We start from the raw sequence: 13,995 nt of genomic DNA, 5'->3' as shown, positions 1-13,995 counted from the left end.
AAAATTTGACCTAGAAGGCCTAGAAGACAAAATGGCAAATGGATCTTATTTCCTCTTTAATTACTGACTTATTCCAAGAAATAAAATTAATGAATTAAAAAAAAAACTCATGATAATTCAACTCATGATTATTTTGGCCTCTATAGAGCCATTCCCTGGAAACTTTTATTATTCCAGTTTCACTCATAAAGCATTTGTTGAGTTCTACCTCTATGATCAGCCTCATAGAAATGCTATTCTCAAAGAGAGGTTTGGCATGATGGCCTGTTGGAATCAGTGGAGGAGAAATAGATGGAATTCTCCTAGTTTGATGAGAAATTTGCATATTTCACAGCCTCTCTTATCGAAGATGCATCCTGCTAAAAAAATATGGTTTTACATTTATTATTATGTTGTTCTGGTAAGTCATGGCAAGATATGGAGATGAAAAAACATGCTGTTGGGTTTAGTGAAAAAGAGTAAGTCTGGAACTTTTAAAAATTATTTCAAACAAAGTTGCAAACAACATCATAAAATTGATGGGGGATGAAGTGAATGTTACCTGCAACAGAAGGATGGAAGTAGGAGAAAAAAAACAGGATTAGAGTAGTTAAGAAAGCACGAGTGACGCTGAATATTACGACTTCAGTAAGAAGAAAACATAAGAGAATTTCTTCTGTAAATATTTTTTCTAATATAAATCACACTTTAAGTTATAGGAATATTATTAGGTATATTTCCCAGATTATAAAAGGACCTCTGGATTTCTAGTGCCCTACCACTGCTATTGTTACCAATATGGTTACTTCTGTAATTACCACTATGTTAGTAATAGACTCCATTTATTGACCTAACTTATGTGTCTATGGATGCATAAAAATTATTTTTATATCATTTTATTTATCTATACAACAACCATGTTAGGTAGGGGGTTGAACCACTTACAGCTTCTAAATGCTAGAGCCAGAAGTGGAACATAAATCTTTCCGGTGTGAAGCTGCACTCTTAATCTTTAAGCTCTATTAAAGTAAATTTTTTGTTATTTACCCAAATTAGCTGCTTACATTGATATTTATTAATCTGAAACATGCCAGATTTTGACTTTACTCTTGCTCTTTGTGCAATTATAACGGGCATAGTATTGTAGAAATGCAGAGTTAACAATATTATAGTCGAAAGGCATAATAATTGATGTAAAAGGTAGTCCTGAACACTCATTAATACCAATCAATAAGTTAACTAATCACTTATTAATCAATTGTCCAGATATATTTCCATAATTTGATACTGTTATTGACCATTTTTATAACTCGAAACAGAGATCAAGAAAACATAAAACATAGAAATAACATAGAAATAATAAACATAAATAAGAAATAAGAAACATAAAAAACATAGAAATAAGAAACTTAGAAATAGAAATAATGCCTTTTATTAAAAGATTTGTGTTCTTTAGAGGTGGAGAGTGTTTTTCCCTATTTTGTTGCATATGAAATATAAACAGTTGTTAGAGTTTGGAAAATTTATGATGTAAATGTGAAAATATGCTACTTTAGGTATGTGTATATATTCATGATACTATCTTGGAATGTTTTCATTAAAATGCATACCTTATTGAAAAAATGTATAACATACAATCATACCATGTTTCATAAACACATGATTATGTTTTACATAAGTAAATATGCAGGCAGACCCACACTTACAAGTGATTACGTTTCAATTTTTTTTTTAAACATTTATGCTTTTAGGACAGCAACTACAAGTTATGTATTTAATTCACAAATAGTGAATTAATATCTTAAGTGCTATTTAAGTTAACTCCAAATACTATGCACAGTATTGCTTCTAGAGATAAGCTTGATTTCCATCAATACCAAATCTTAATAGGACAATTATGACCCACAAACTATGCTAGACGATAGCAATACAAAGTACAATTCTCAGGAGATTTATAGTCTAGTATGGGACACAGAAAAGCAAATCTATCATTAGCATTCAGAGGGACATAGTGGTGTGGTAACACAAAGGTGTGATATCATAATCAGATGACAAACCAGCAGTTTTCAGAATGAGGTGATGAGTGCCCTGAGGGTTCTGAGGGATGAAGGGACATTTGCCAGATGCAGGTCGGGATTACACAGGACTGAGGTATGGGGAGAGTGGTACTATCGAGTTGAGACACGTAATGAAAAAACATCTCCCTATTTCCTATAAGAGAGTATTTCTGATCCTCTGCACTATTGACATTTGGGGCAGGATAATTATTTGTTGTGAGAGGCTATCCTGTGTATTTAGCATCATGCCTGACCTCTACTTACTAGATGTCAGTAGCACCAACATCTACCATACCCGTGCCTCCAAAAAATGTCTTCAGATACTACCAAATATCCCGTGGAAAGCAAAATCACCCCTATTTGAGAACTACTTCTCTAAACAAAGAAAGATAACTATCTTTGGGCACTATATGAACTTGCTAATTCCACATTGACAAAGAAATGGCAAATCTTATTTTCATTCTCTCAAGTTGCTCCCTAGATCTCCTAAATTGGGGTGGGTGGGAGATAGTTATGTGCTTTTCTTATGTGCTAAACAAGTACCTGGGATCTAGTATTTATAATTTAGGGATTGTCTATTTAGGGGTATGAATACTGGCACACACACACACACACACACACACACACACTGCAGAGTCGTAAATCAGAACATCTCTGATTTGGCTATGATATTTAATGATTATCTAGCTTTTATTCCTGTCTTGTCAGAAAAAAAAAAAAAAAAAAAGAAAGAAAAAACTTCAAACTCACTGTAATACAATGTATGCCTTCTGGCAGAAATAAGAGTTGAAGCAACCTTACAAATACCATGATACTGCGTGAATTCCAAGAGTTTTCTTAAAGGGGACATTTGTATAGTGAAGTTTCATTATACTCCTCTTTAACCAAAGAATAAGCTATGAAAATGATAAAATATGATTGGCTTAAAACACAATATAGCCAACTTTAATCATTTTCTAAATCCAAAGATATTTTTAGATGAAAGCAAAGGAGGTCATTTCCAAATCACTTTGTGAAACTTAAGCCTACCCAGAGGAAAGGTAATTTTGTTTGATCCTGAACATAAAGTGAATTTGTTCACCAAACCATTTATTCCAAAAGGTAATTAAAATAATGTAAAATTGATCCAATATATGTTTAACAAAATTAACTAATTATAATCTGCTTAAACCATTTAACCTTTATGGTTCCTGTAAAAATGTTTGATTTTCTTTGGAAAAATAAATAATGTGCTTTAAATAGGTGGTGCCTCCTTGTCTATATTTCTTTTTCTTTCATTTCTTTTTCTTTTCTTTCTTTCTTTCTCTTTTCTTTCTTTTTTTCTTTTGGTGGATGATCCTATTTTACAATGCCAATATAGCAAATAGAGTAGACAAACAATTAAGGGCAGAAAATAAGATTTCACCTTAAGTAAAGAGCACATGTGAAAAGGAAAATAAATGTTTTATAAGATGAGGAAATAAGTCTCTGCTTTTGATAGTGACAGCGAATTTTGTTACAGTAAGCATTTGTTAGCACCTCAGTACTTACGTCAACCCTCCAAACATAAATTAAAGGTGTATCAATTACCCTCTTTCAGGTATTCAAGTTGACTTATGGACAAAATAAAAATATTCTGCAACTTAGCGTTTGCATTTGTTTTCAATTGCTTTTCATTTATTCAAGTCATTGTCAGACATACCTTAAAAAGTTCAACAAATTGAAAAAGTCTAATTGTCTGCCTCAGGCTACCTTCATTTTATATTATCTAATTCCAATCACAGACAGAAATACTGAGTATATGTCAAGATTTGGAAGGGTTTCTAGGGGCTCTTAAGTGTCCGGGAGAGGTATAAAATAGTTACGTAAGAGAAGAAATGTGCTGTGACAGCTCTAGCCTTTAAAGAGAGCGGAAGAACTAGGAACTACCTCAGGGTAAAAATGGTAGAAGTAACTGTAGGTCTTCAGGGACTTGCTAATCCACATGTCTCTATTATTAATTCATTACAACTTACTACTTTATTTTGGGGATAAAATTGTCATTTATGTCACTCCTAAAATCAAATGACATTATAAAAGAAACCTAGTGGTGAAAGAATTAACAAAAATAACTGTCACTGCTACATAGAGAAAAATGAGTTATACATGGGGAAAAAAATCTGAATATTTTTTGATTGCAGTGAAGCAAGTCACCCATTACACTGAGGTTAATTTGTTGACTCATGATTTCCATTTATCCAATGATACTGAATCACATGAACAAACCTTTACATCTAATCAGATTTTTTTTATTGAATTGTGACCTTTAATCCACCTTCTTCTTGATTATGAATGACAGTGACCTTTATCTAATTTAAAGCAGACACTCTGATGCAAAAATATGCAAACTACACATGTAAATTCTGAATCAAACTGAAGATGTGCATAATCTACTGGGGAGAAATTATTTCAGAAGACATTTATATTAAGGCTAAATGAGGTATTTGAGAGTAAGTGAATTAGTCAGCATATAAATGGTTGGTCTGAAGAGTTGCAAATACAAAATGCTGTTTATATTTTCTCAGCTTCTATTTAGAATACTGAAATGTCAATATACATATCAATTTTTATTATTCTACTCAGCATTTTGTGGCATTCAGGAAATGATCACAATGTAATAAAGCCAGACAAATTATTTTTCAGAGGGGCTGGCAAACTGTGCCTGAATATTCAATTCATTTTTTTGCTGCAAAAAAACCTAGTGAAATTCATCTACAGCACGTGTGACATGTTGACTTCCCGCTACTGTTTTATCTCATTAAAGAGGAACTTCTTGCCCAATAGCAGCTGGCAGTCAGTAGTGTTTCTATGATATATTAGGTACTACTGTCTCAAAGAAAAGAGTTGAAGGAATAAAAGAAGCGTGCTTGCATTGAGAATCAGATGATCATCCTGTACCAGACCTACCTCTCTTGATTCCCCTTCTTTGTACCAGCGGTTTCCTTTTTCTGTGGATTAATACAACTGGTTCTGAGCTGACATTAGTGAGGGCAAACCTTGCCCTGGGCACAAACATTTTATGCAGCCTAATCCTGTAATTAACTTTCCTCTTTCTCAAGTCATTCCATCCTATGCAGAGCTGCTAATGCAAACTGGACGTTGGTACTTCTCAAACTACACTTTGTTTTCTATATGTTCAAAATCACCAAAATATATCACACATGACTAAAACACATGAGCCACATGTCTGCATTTTATTATATGGCTACACATGCATGTGGGTTTATATATGATGAAGATTATGTCACAGCAGGAGGCATGGAGAGCATTTCGCTGTCAGAGCCCCACCAAACTACCTGGCACGAGTATGTACTTTCCAGATTAACACCAGGGGGTTGTCAGATTGCTATCTCTGAAATAAACAGATTTACCCTGACAGATAATCAGCATTTCCGCACTGCCTAATACATGTTTATCTTCCACTATTGACATAATTACACTAAAAGTGCACTTAATATAATCTTTCATAGGAAATTAAATGGGTTTTAATGACATACTTATAATGGATTGGGGACAGAATTGAGGGAGAGAAATATCGATACTAGATGTTTTGGAAGAACACATACATGAAGTAATGATGAGGGAATCGATGAACATCAGAAAAAAAATCAATGACAATCTGTGTTTAAGAAATTCATTTACATAGTTTCCAAAGAAATAAGAAAAATCCTACAAAGCTGTGAAATACCCCTTTGATTTTCTCACATCCTGATACTTCTTTTCTTCTATGTGCTCTGTGTTCACCTCACACAGAAAATGCTAAAAATAAAAAGAATCCTCTTAGATGGACTTTATGTTTGACTAATTCATAATCCACTCTTCAAAAAGTTGTCAGTCTGGCTTTTGAACTTGGGTTCTGGAAATTCAGTGTCCTGAACAGATCCTACTAAGAAGGAAATTCGTAAGCTCTATAGCTAACACCTATCACCAAAGTGCCTGGGAACACTGGCAGCCATGTCCTTTGAAAAGCTGTAGAAATTACCACATGTTGGTCATTAGGCATCAGGCCTTAAGGATATGAAATCAGGGTCTGAGAAGCAGAGGTAGGTGAAAATATTAATTTCAATCAAAATTATAAATACAGTCCCGGTATAATCGGCATAAGAAACTTCTTATTGGGGCAGCTGGGAGGCTCAGTTGGTTAGGTGCAGGCTCTCGGTTGCTGGTTAGGTTCTCAGATGGGCCGGTGGGCTGTGCCCCCTGCAACTATAGACTGAGGGCGGCTACTGGACTTGGAGCTGAGCTGCGCCCTCCACAACCAGATTGAAGGACAATGACTTGGAGCTGATGGGCCCTGGAGAAACACACTGTTCCCCAATAAAATTTATAAAAAAGAAACATCTTTTTATTTTTTATTTTTTTAAGGATTTGTTATTTAGCTATGATCTGCCTCACTGCCATGTGAGAAGACCTAAGAATTTTAAGTCTGACTATCTTCAGATACTATCTATGTTTGTAACAGGATTAGTGCTTTGTTGTCCCATAAATCTTTTTTCTTTTCTTAGCTAAAGATTAAAATGAAGTCATGAAATATTTGAACACATATGTCTATGAGTGGGATCCAGGGTAACGGAAATTTGATTTTTGACAGAAAACAAAATGAATATGGGGAATTACTGTTAAATGTCTTCTATGAACTCAGCCTTGTTTGGAGCATATAGCAGATATTGGTTCATTTTTTTACTATGAAAATGAGAAGTGGGTATTTGTATTTCCAGTTTTCAGATGAGGAAGCTGAAACTCAGAGAGATTAAATGATATCCTTAACTGCTGTGATTCCAACTCAGGTCTGTCTGTCTGAATCGAGTGCTCTTTCTGTTTCATTATGCTTCCTTTGTACGTTCAGTTCACATGATTTTAAATGCCTTTGATTTTTGTTTTCCAATCAAGGATGCAGACTTTAAACTATGGCCCTATGTCACTTTCATCAATTAGAAATACACAGTCACGGGTGGGCTGCTCCCTCCCTCTCTGAATCCAACACACTCCAAGTAGCCAATATGCAATAGCTTTTTACTTGCTAACATCTCCACGGATGAGGGCTGAAAAACAAAATGACTGAGAGCTGAGACAACAAAATGTCTTTAGCACGAGGCCAGAGTACCCCATTGGGACGGGGCAGCAGTACGTTCAGTGCCTTTATCCTGAATGGTCAGAGGAACAGGGAGATTTTTGTTTCTCCTGGGCCATGGCACCCAGAAGGGAATAGATGGGCAGCCCTGTTTTTACCCAGGTTGGTGAACCTCAAACTGCTTTTCCTGTTTCACTCCTGCCAACGCTGCTTCCTGAAGCCCATATCTTATTCCACACATCCCAGCTTTTCTCCCGGAGTGCACGGGCTGACAATCATACCGTTGCGCTGACCTGAAACCCACTCCTCTAACCAGCTGCATCTCCACCCCGAGCAGGTGTTGATGTCTACCTGGGTAAAATTGGATTTGTCAAATTCCTTTTAGAATTCGATTTGTGGTTGTAAGCTCTCTCTGTGGGATTTTTTATTGGACTGACTATTTTATAGTTTGCTTTAAAAGCCACCTTATATTCTCTTTGCTTTCATCCTTACTTAGGACCCCAACCCGCTTAGTGTATTCATTCCCAGGGAGCCAAAGCTCTGGGCCAAAGAATAGTTTCTGTTGAGATTAATTACTATTTATATTCCATTTATAGTATATAAAGATTTAATGATAGAAGTTAAAAAGCTGTAAACTGTGGTTAATATGAAATGCCAAGATGTGAATTCTTTGAGATCTTCTAAACCCTTCTCTGCTCATTTCTCAAGATATGTCTCTCTTCATTCTTCCACTGTCTTCTAAATTTCCTTATTTTCTTGTTGTTTTATACCTTCTCCTCCTGCTCTCACCTTTCACCAGTTATCTCTCCCTTTAACTTCCAAAATGAGAAATCTAATATATTTACTACATATCTACTAGATATATAATTTTATCTAGTAGATTAATCTATTTTCCTATTGTTATTTTTAAAATGGAACACATGTAAAATTTCATATGCTATCAGTGTCTGCAATATAGTTAGCTGTTAAGAAATGTTTTGAATGGATAGATGTTTCTCTCTTTGCACTTGAAACAAATTTTTCAAAATATATAACCTAAGCTAACTGATTTCAAAACAATTCAATTAATCATTCAAGTATTAATCAAGAATAGTCTCTGGCCTTCGCATTGAGCCAATATCTGTAAAAGATACAAAGTATGATCTTTCATCCTTAAGTAGTTTACAGGCTACATGGGATATAACAGTATGACCCATAAAACAACCAGGGAAATATGAGAAAAGAACGTAGAGGCTGACTTATGTGGAATAAGCTATAGATGCTGTGAAAACACAGGGAAAAGGTCTCGATGACTGTGTGGAAGGCACTCGATTAATATTTCTGGGACAGAATAACATATATAACAACAGCTGTAAAGAGACAGACAGACTTTCCAATCCTGGTTTAAGCTTTTTACAAATTTTGGCTTTACTTTCCAAACTGTGGGTCTTATTGGCTAGTAAAGTTTTATTTTTGAGTTCAAATGTGTTGATAACTGTCCAGTCTGAACTGATTGTTTATACATTTGAGAATTAAGCCATCTGAATAGTTTTTGCTCCTATCATAAACTTTCCACAGTGAGAAAAACCTATTCTATTTTGAATTTCAGGAAACTGACACATTTTTAGATATGAAATTCAGTCATGCAGCTGAAGAAATTAGCAATGAGGGATGCATTTATCAAATGTTTTTAGGTAGTTTTAACTACTTTCAATGTTTATATCAACACATAGCTCATAACCACCATTTCCTGTTCTCCTCCCACCCCCTTTTTTTTCTTTCAAGGTAGGAATATCAAACAAGTAATGGAGAAATCAAATCTGAAAGGAATGTCTCACAGGCTAAGGAACTCACTCAGCAAGAGATGATGGAATGGTGAGCTCAAATTTAAATTAATTCCCAACCTTTTCTGCACCAATGGTCGATGTCTAACTTAGCTAATCCGGGCAAAACTGATAAATTAAAATAACTTTAAAGATAGATTCTCAGGCTTTCTGCCTGCCAGCAGATAGGGGTTCTGGATATATAGGGCAGTCCTTCTGCCTGATACTTCAAATAAGATCTGAAAAGAGAGCTGGTATCACAGAATGGCATCAAAATTGTTTTTTCTTCATTACTCTAGAAATATGTAGTTTGCTCAATGGCTACTAACCCACATCCCTTACATTTCTGCCACTTGATTATGTGTTAATGCTGTTCAAATTTTTGCTTAAATTACATATTTGATATTCAGAGGTCAAATGAACACAGTCTTTGAATCAGATTCCTATGAGTTACATTTTTAATAGTTCATCTTCTCATACTGGAAGGAAAAACTGTGCGAGACAGTTCAAACTACCCCAAATAAACAGACAGAAATAAAGTCACAAATGTTTCCTTGTATGGATCTGTTCTTGCTCGTTTCTACTTAAGGAGATAACACCTTCTGACACTACGACAGATAACTATGTTCGGTGTTTCACAGTACGATCATTTAAAACTGCATTTTCACTTCATTTGTTTTCTTTATCTGCTTTTCTAATGTGCTAGTATATTTCAACTGGGGGCATTTTCATTTAGATGAGCCCAATGGAAAGAAAGGCAAGGAAAAGAACTTCCTTTCACTACCCAGGAGACTTTGAACAAAAGATATGACAAGACAGAAGAATATATTTTTTTTCTGATGGGAACAGTTGTTTGCATGAAAATTTTAATTGTTACCCGAACTTCACTGGAGTTGCAAGGAAAGGTAGTTAGGTAAAGCCTCAGGTTAATTTCCATCATTACCAAGCACTTTACACCACTGAAAAATTCTAAACACATAAAGAGATGTCAATCTTGTTCTTTAGACAGGAAAAACAAAACAAAAAAGGTGTGTGTGTGTGTGTGTTTGTGTGTGTGTGTGTGTGTATGTGTGTGTGGGGGGAGGTGGTGCTTCAAAGGCTGTCAGTAGACAAGTCAGTCAATTATAGATCTGATATCCTTCTTAACTCCTTGAGGTAAAACACAAATGTTCTGCAAGAGTAACCATTCCTGGCATGCATTAAATGAAACAACTTAAACAAAATATATGCTATAATGGTAACACAGATAAAAGTGAAAAGCTATGAAAACAGTTGAAGAATCAGAATCAGATATTTGAATCAAAATTACAAATAGGTATGTAGAAATGTTTTTGCTGTTTGGGGCCAGGGGAATGTCCTTATTCTATTTAGTCATCTCAGCTAATTAGCCAGTAAGATATTGTTGTGTGATGGTTTGTAACCAGTATCAGAATAAATGGGTTCAAATCCCAGTTCTACCACAATTTTGTGGTCTTAGCTAATTTACGTGATGTCTTTCTGAAATGGGGATGATGGACCCATTGACATCACGGTGTTGTGCATGTTAAATAGTAACAGATAAAACAATTAATCTGCTGAGTTTTCATTTAATATGATAATCAATCCACACAGCAATGAATTTCAAGATTTAGAAAGTACACATACGGTATGACACAATCCTCCCTGAGAAATTTTGCATGTCTACAGATGATAAAGGCATTGAATGTCTGCTGATGTAGCACATCATTGTCCCTCAAGCAGGGCTGCAAGTTACTCTGGCCCCACTGAAAACTCCTGAAGTTACAGAGGACTTATTAACACTCTTTAAAGCATCCTTTTAAGATGATAATTTATCTTTTTCACTGTACTCAGTAAAACCAGCAGAAAAGAGGCAAGTGGGAATAACAACATGATATTATATATAGCTACAAGGTTTACCAGTTCTAGAGATTCTGCTGCAAGGCACACTAAAATGGAGTATAAAAATGTAACTTATATTGAAGAGTTGCTCAAATGAGTTACTAGAGGAACGGCAAGTTTACAGATGAAGCAAAAGAAACCCACAGGAATTGAAGGCTTGACCATTTTATTTAGGGTGCACAGTGAAACCTAACTTGAGGCATACAACTTAGGTCTTTGGAGAGTTTCTTAGGAGGTGTGCAAATAAATGTGCCCGTCTATAAAATATGTGCTTTTGAAATAACTCCGAAATGATGGTTTGAGATTCTGTGGGAGAATGCCACCGTAACTATCAAATACTGGTAATTTGGTTGAATGTCTAGTTGTTTGCATTTTCTCTGTCCCAAAAGAAGTCCCTGGCCACTTTTTTATACCTATCCTCAACTTGACTGCTGACAGTATCACATGGTTGCATTTTCTCTCTCCCAAAAGATGTCCCTGGCCACTTTTTATAACTATCCTCAACTTGACTGCTGACAGTATTACATGACGTTCCTTTGTTCTGAAAGGGCATCTTTTAATTTCACACTAGTCTCAAGTTCACATGACCAGGAAATCCCACACACCTTTCCCTCTGTTAAGGTTTTCCTGTGTCGGGTGCTCTTCTCAAACTCATTTGAAATAGGAAAGAATCCTTTCCTACCATTAGTGACAAATCCTTTTCTTTCCCTATAATACTTAAGATAAGACTGGAATCTTCCAGTGACAGTATCTGGGAAGAAAATATTCACTGGCGACTGCTTGATTCGAATAGATAAATTTAATATGCCCTTCTTGGGAAGCTTCGGTTTACTTTTCCACTCAAGATTTCAAAGAGTTTTAAAGAAATTCTAATTATTGCATAAGAAATAAGTCAAATTCCTCTCCTCTCACTGTGAAGGGCTTTTATTTCCCACTGCTATAAAACATATATCTTTTTTTTTTTTTTTTGGCTGTTGCTATCTTGGCAGAGTAGCCTGCATACCAATAGGATCACTAAAATGCCATGAAGCAGAACATATTTATGTGTTAAATTCTATGTACAGTAACCTAACAAATGCCAGAGACAGAAAGATTGCCCTCTGCACAGTAATACTTGTGTAGATGTCTTCTTTATGCTAACAATGACAGGGCTTCGTGCCTTGTACTGTACTCAAAAATCAGAGTGCTTTTTTTTTTTTTTTTTTTTTTTAACAGAAGACTGTATCAAAAAGAAAAAGAACTGCACATTTTTGGCGATGAAATATTTTACATGGATAATAAATTTGCTCCCCCCTCCTCAAACTCCACTAACTACAAGTATCTACCTAGAACATGAAATCTAAGATTTATGTCATCAAAACTATTCAGTAGACCAGAGGATATTTTTTTCTACTTTTCAGGACCCTCAACTTTGTTCACTGTTTATGTTCAATTCTATACTATACAAGAGATTAAAGAATCTTGTCATAGCCACATGTCAAACCTTTTTAGAAAAATCAGGTAATAAATGTAAATTTATATTAATAAGGATTATTTTCAAAGGCATATTACAGTTATTGAAATCTAAATTGTAACTGGAATGTTATAACTATATTTTTACTAATAAAAAATAGATTTTTAGTGTAATTTTATGACATTTAGTATGTTTTAAAATTTAAATGACTACGGAATGATTAAAATATTATTACAAGTAACTTCAAGGAAACACATATGAAGTAATGTAAGCCCAGGAATTGCCTTCATAAAACAGCATGTATACTGTCAAATCTGTTCGTTGCTTACATGAATTTTTAATCCAAAAGTAACCATTTGGCTATTGAAATCAGTTTTAAAAATGATATCAAACAGTATTATACAAACATAAGCTCTTTTTGCCTTGCTACATTAAACTTTTTTTACAATGCAATTTCAGTCTCAAAACAATAAATGATAGCATATATAATGACAGTAACTAAATCCTAAATAATTATAACACTTCTGCATAGCCCAGGAACAATTTGTGAATTGTGAAAAATAAATCTATTTGACAGGCCTGTTAGCCATAAGGCCTTCAGCTTCTTACTTTGCAGCAGAATGAAGTAAAATTTATCCTTTTCTTGCTGTTGTTAAAAACATTTCAACAGTTTGTTCTTTTTCACAGAAAATGCTGCAGGAAGGTTCCAGGTTTAAAAAAAAAAATCAACACGGTTGAATTTTACACTGGGCTATTGCTGGCCAGGATACATGATAAGTTAAAACATACTGAGAAATTATTATTATTTTTCTATGAGGGAAAACTTGACATAGGATTGTATTTCTAGATTAGAGAGTGGACACCGTAATCTTTCTGGCATTGCAAAACTGAAGCTGATTGCAGGGAAAATAAACATTACGTACAATACCCGACACTTAAACAATTGTACCTATACCGTTAAGTAACAAAAGCGTGAGGCACCTGGAATCACAGCATCTGTGCCTAATGCCAGCAACAATATAAAGCATTCAAGTGACATTTGATAATGAGCAGACAGTAGAGGTATTACACGCGTCTTTAGAAGAATCAGACTTCCTACCTTGAAAAGACAGATGGAGGTAAGTTCCTTTATAAAAAAAAAAAGTTGTAAGTAAAGGCAGGCAGCAGTTGAAGTAAATTGAGTCCTTTCAGTCACTGTATACGTACTGCAGTTCTGCAATAAGGGGAAAATATAGTGGGAGGAGCGGCTGTGAACGAGTGACCTCCGCAAGCTGAGTCCTCTCTGTGAACCGAGCACTGAAAGCCACTGCTCCTGATTTGCATGGATTATCTCCACTTGAACAGATACACAGCAGATACATTTAAATGGAGCTGGCACAATGGCAAAAGAAAACAAAAAAAAAGAAAAAGAAAAAGAAAAGAAGAAAAAGGAAAGAAAAAATGGAAGAGTGAATGAATGAGGGACAACGCAAGAGAGAGAGAAAGAGAAACACAGGAGATCGGAGAGCGTGGATAAGCTGGTTCTTGCATGCAGAACTGTGTCTCAGAAGAGCTACAGCTCCCTCTTCATGTCACAGTTATAAGATAAGAAATGTTGTCATTCAGAACTGGTTAATCGTGGGGAAATATACCCAGATGAGCTGATGCTCTATCTGATCTGATTTTTATGAACATTTTATGACTCTTTCTGTTTTGTCATCAGGATGATAGATGGCA

At 35.1% G+C, this 13,995-nt stretch overlaps 1 protein-coding gene across 31 annotated transcripts in view; it reads right to left on the bottom strand.

The window, feature by feature from the left end:
• Nucleotides 1–13,736, bottom strand: part of ADGRL2 (adhesion G protein-coupled receptor L2) — a 597,884-nt gene extending 584,148 nt beyond the window's left edge. For 6 of the 31 annotated variants that reach the window (XM_074335000.1, XM_074335010.1, XM_074335032.1 and 3 more), the window contains exon 1: nucleotides 13,379–13,733. The gene's annotated coding sequence lies outside the window, so the exon portion shown is untranslated. Of the gene's footprint in view, nucleotides 1–13,378 lie in introns of all 31 variants that reach the window. The other 25 variants (XM_074335028.1, XM_074335029.1, XM_074335030.1 and 22 more) reach the window with 11 other exon arrangements.
• Nucleotides 13,737–13,995: the final 259 nt, after the last annotated feature.

The sequence above is a fragment of the Rhinolophus sinicus genome, linkage group LG06 (genome assembly GCF_036562045.2).
Source record: "Rhinolophus sinicus isolate RSC01 linkage group LG06, ASM3656204v1, whole genome shotgun sequence".
Taxonomy (NCBI): Eukaryota; Metazoa; Chordata; class Mammalia; order Chiroptera; family Rhinolophidae; genus Rhinolophus; species Rhinolophus sinicus.
This window is presented reverse-complemented; position numbering and strand designations above follow the sequence as displayed.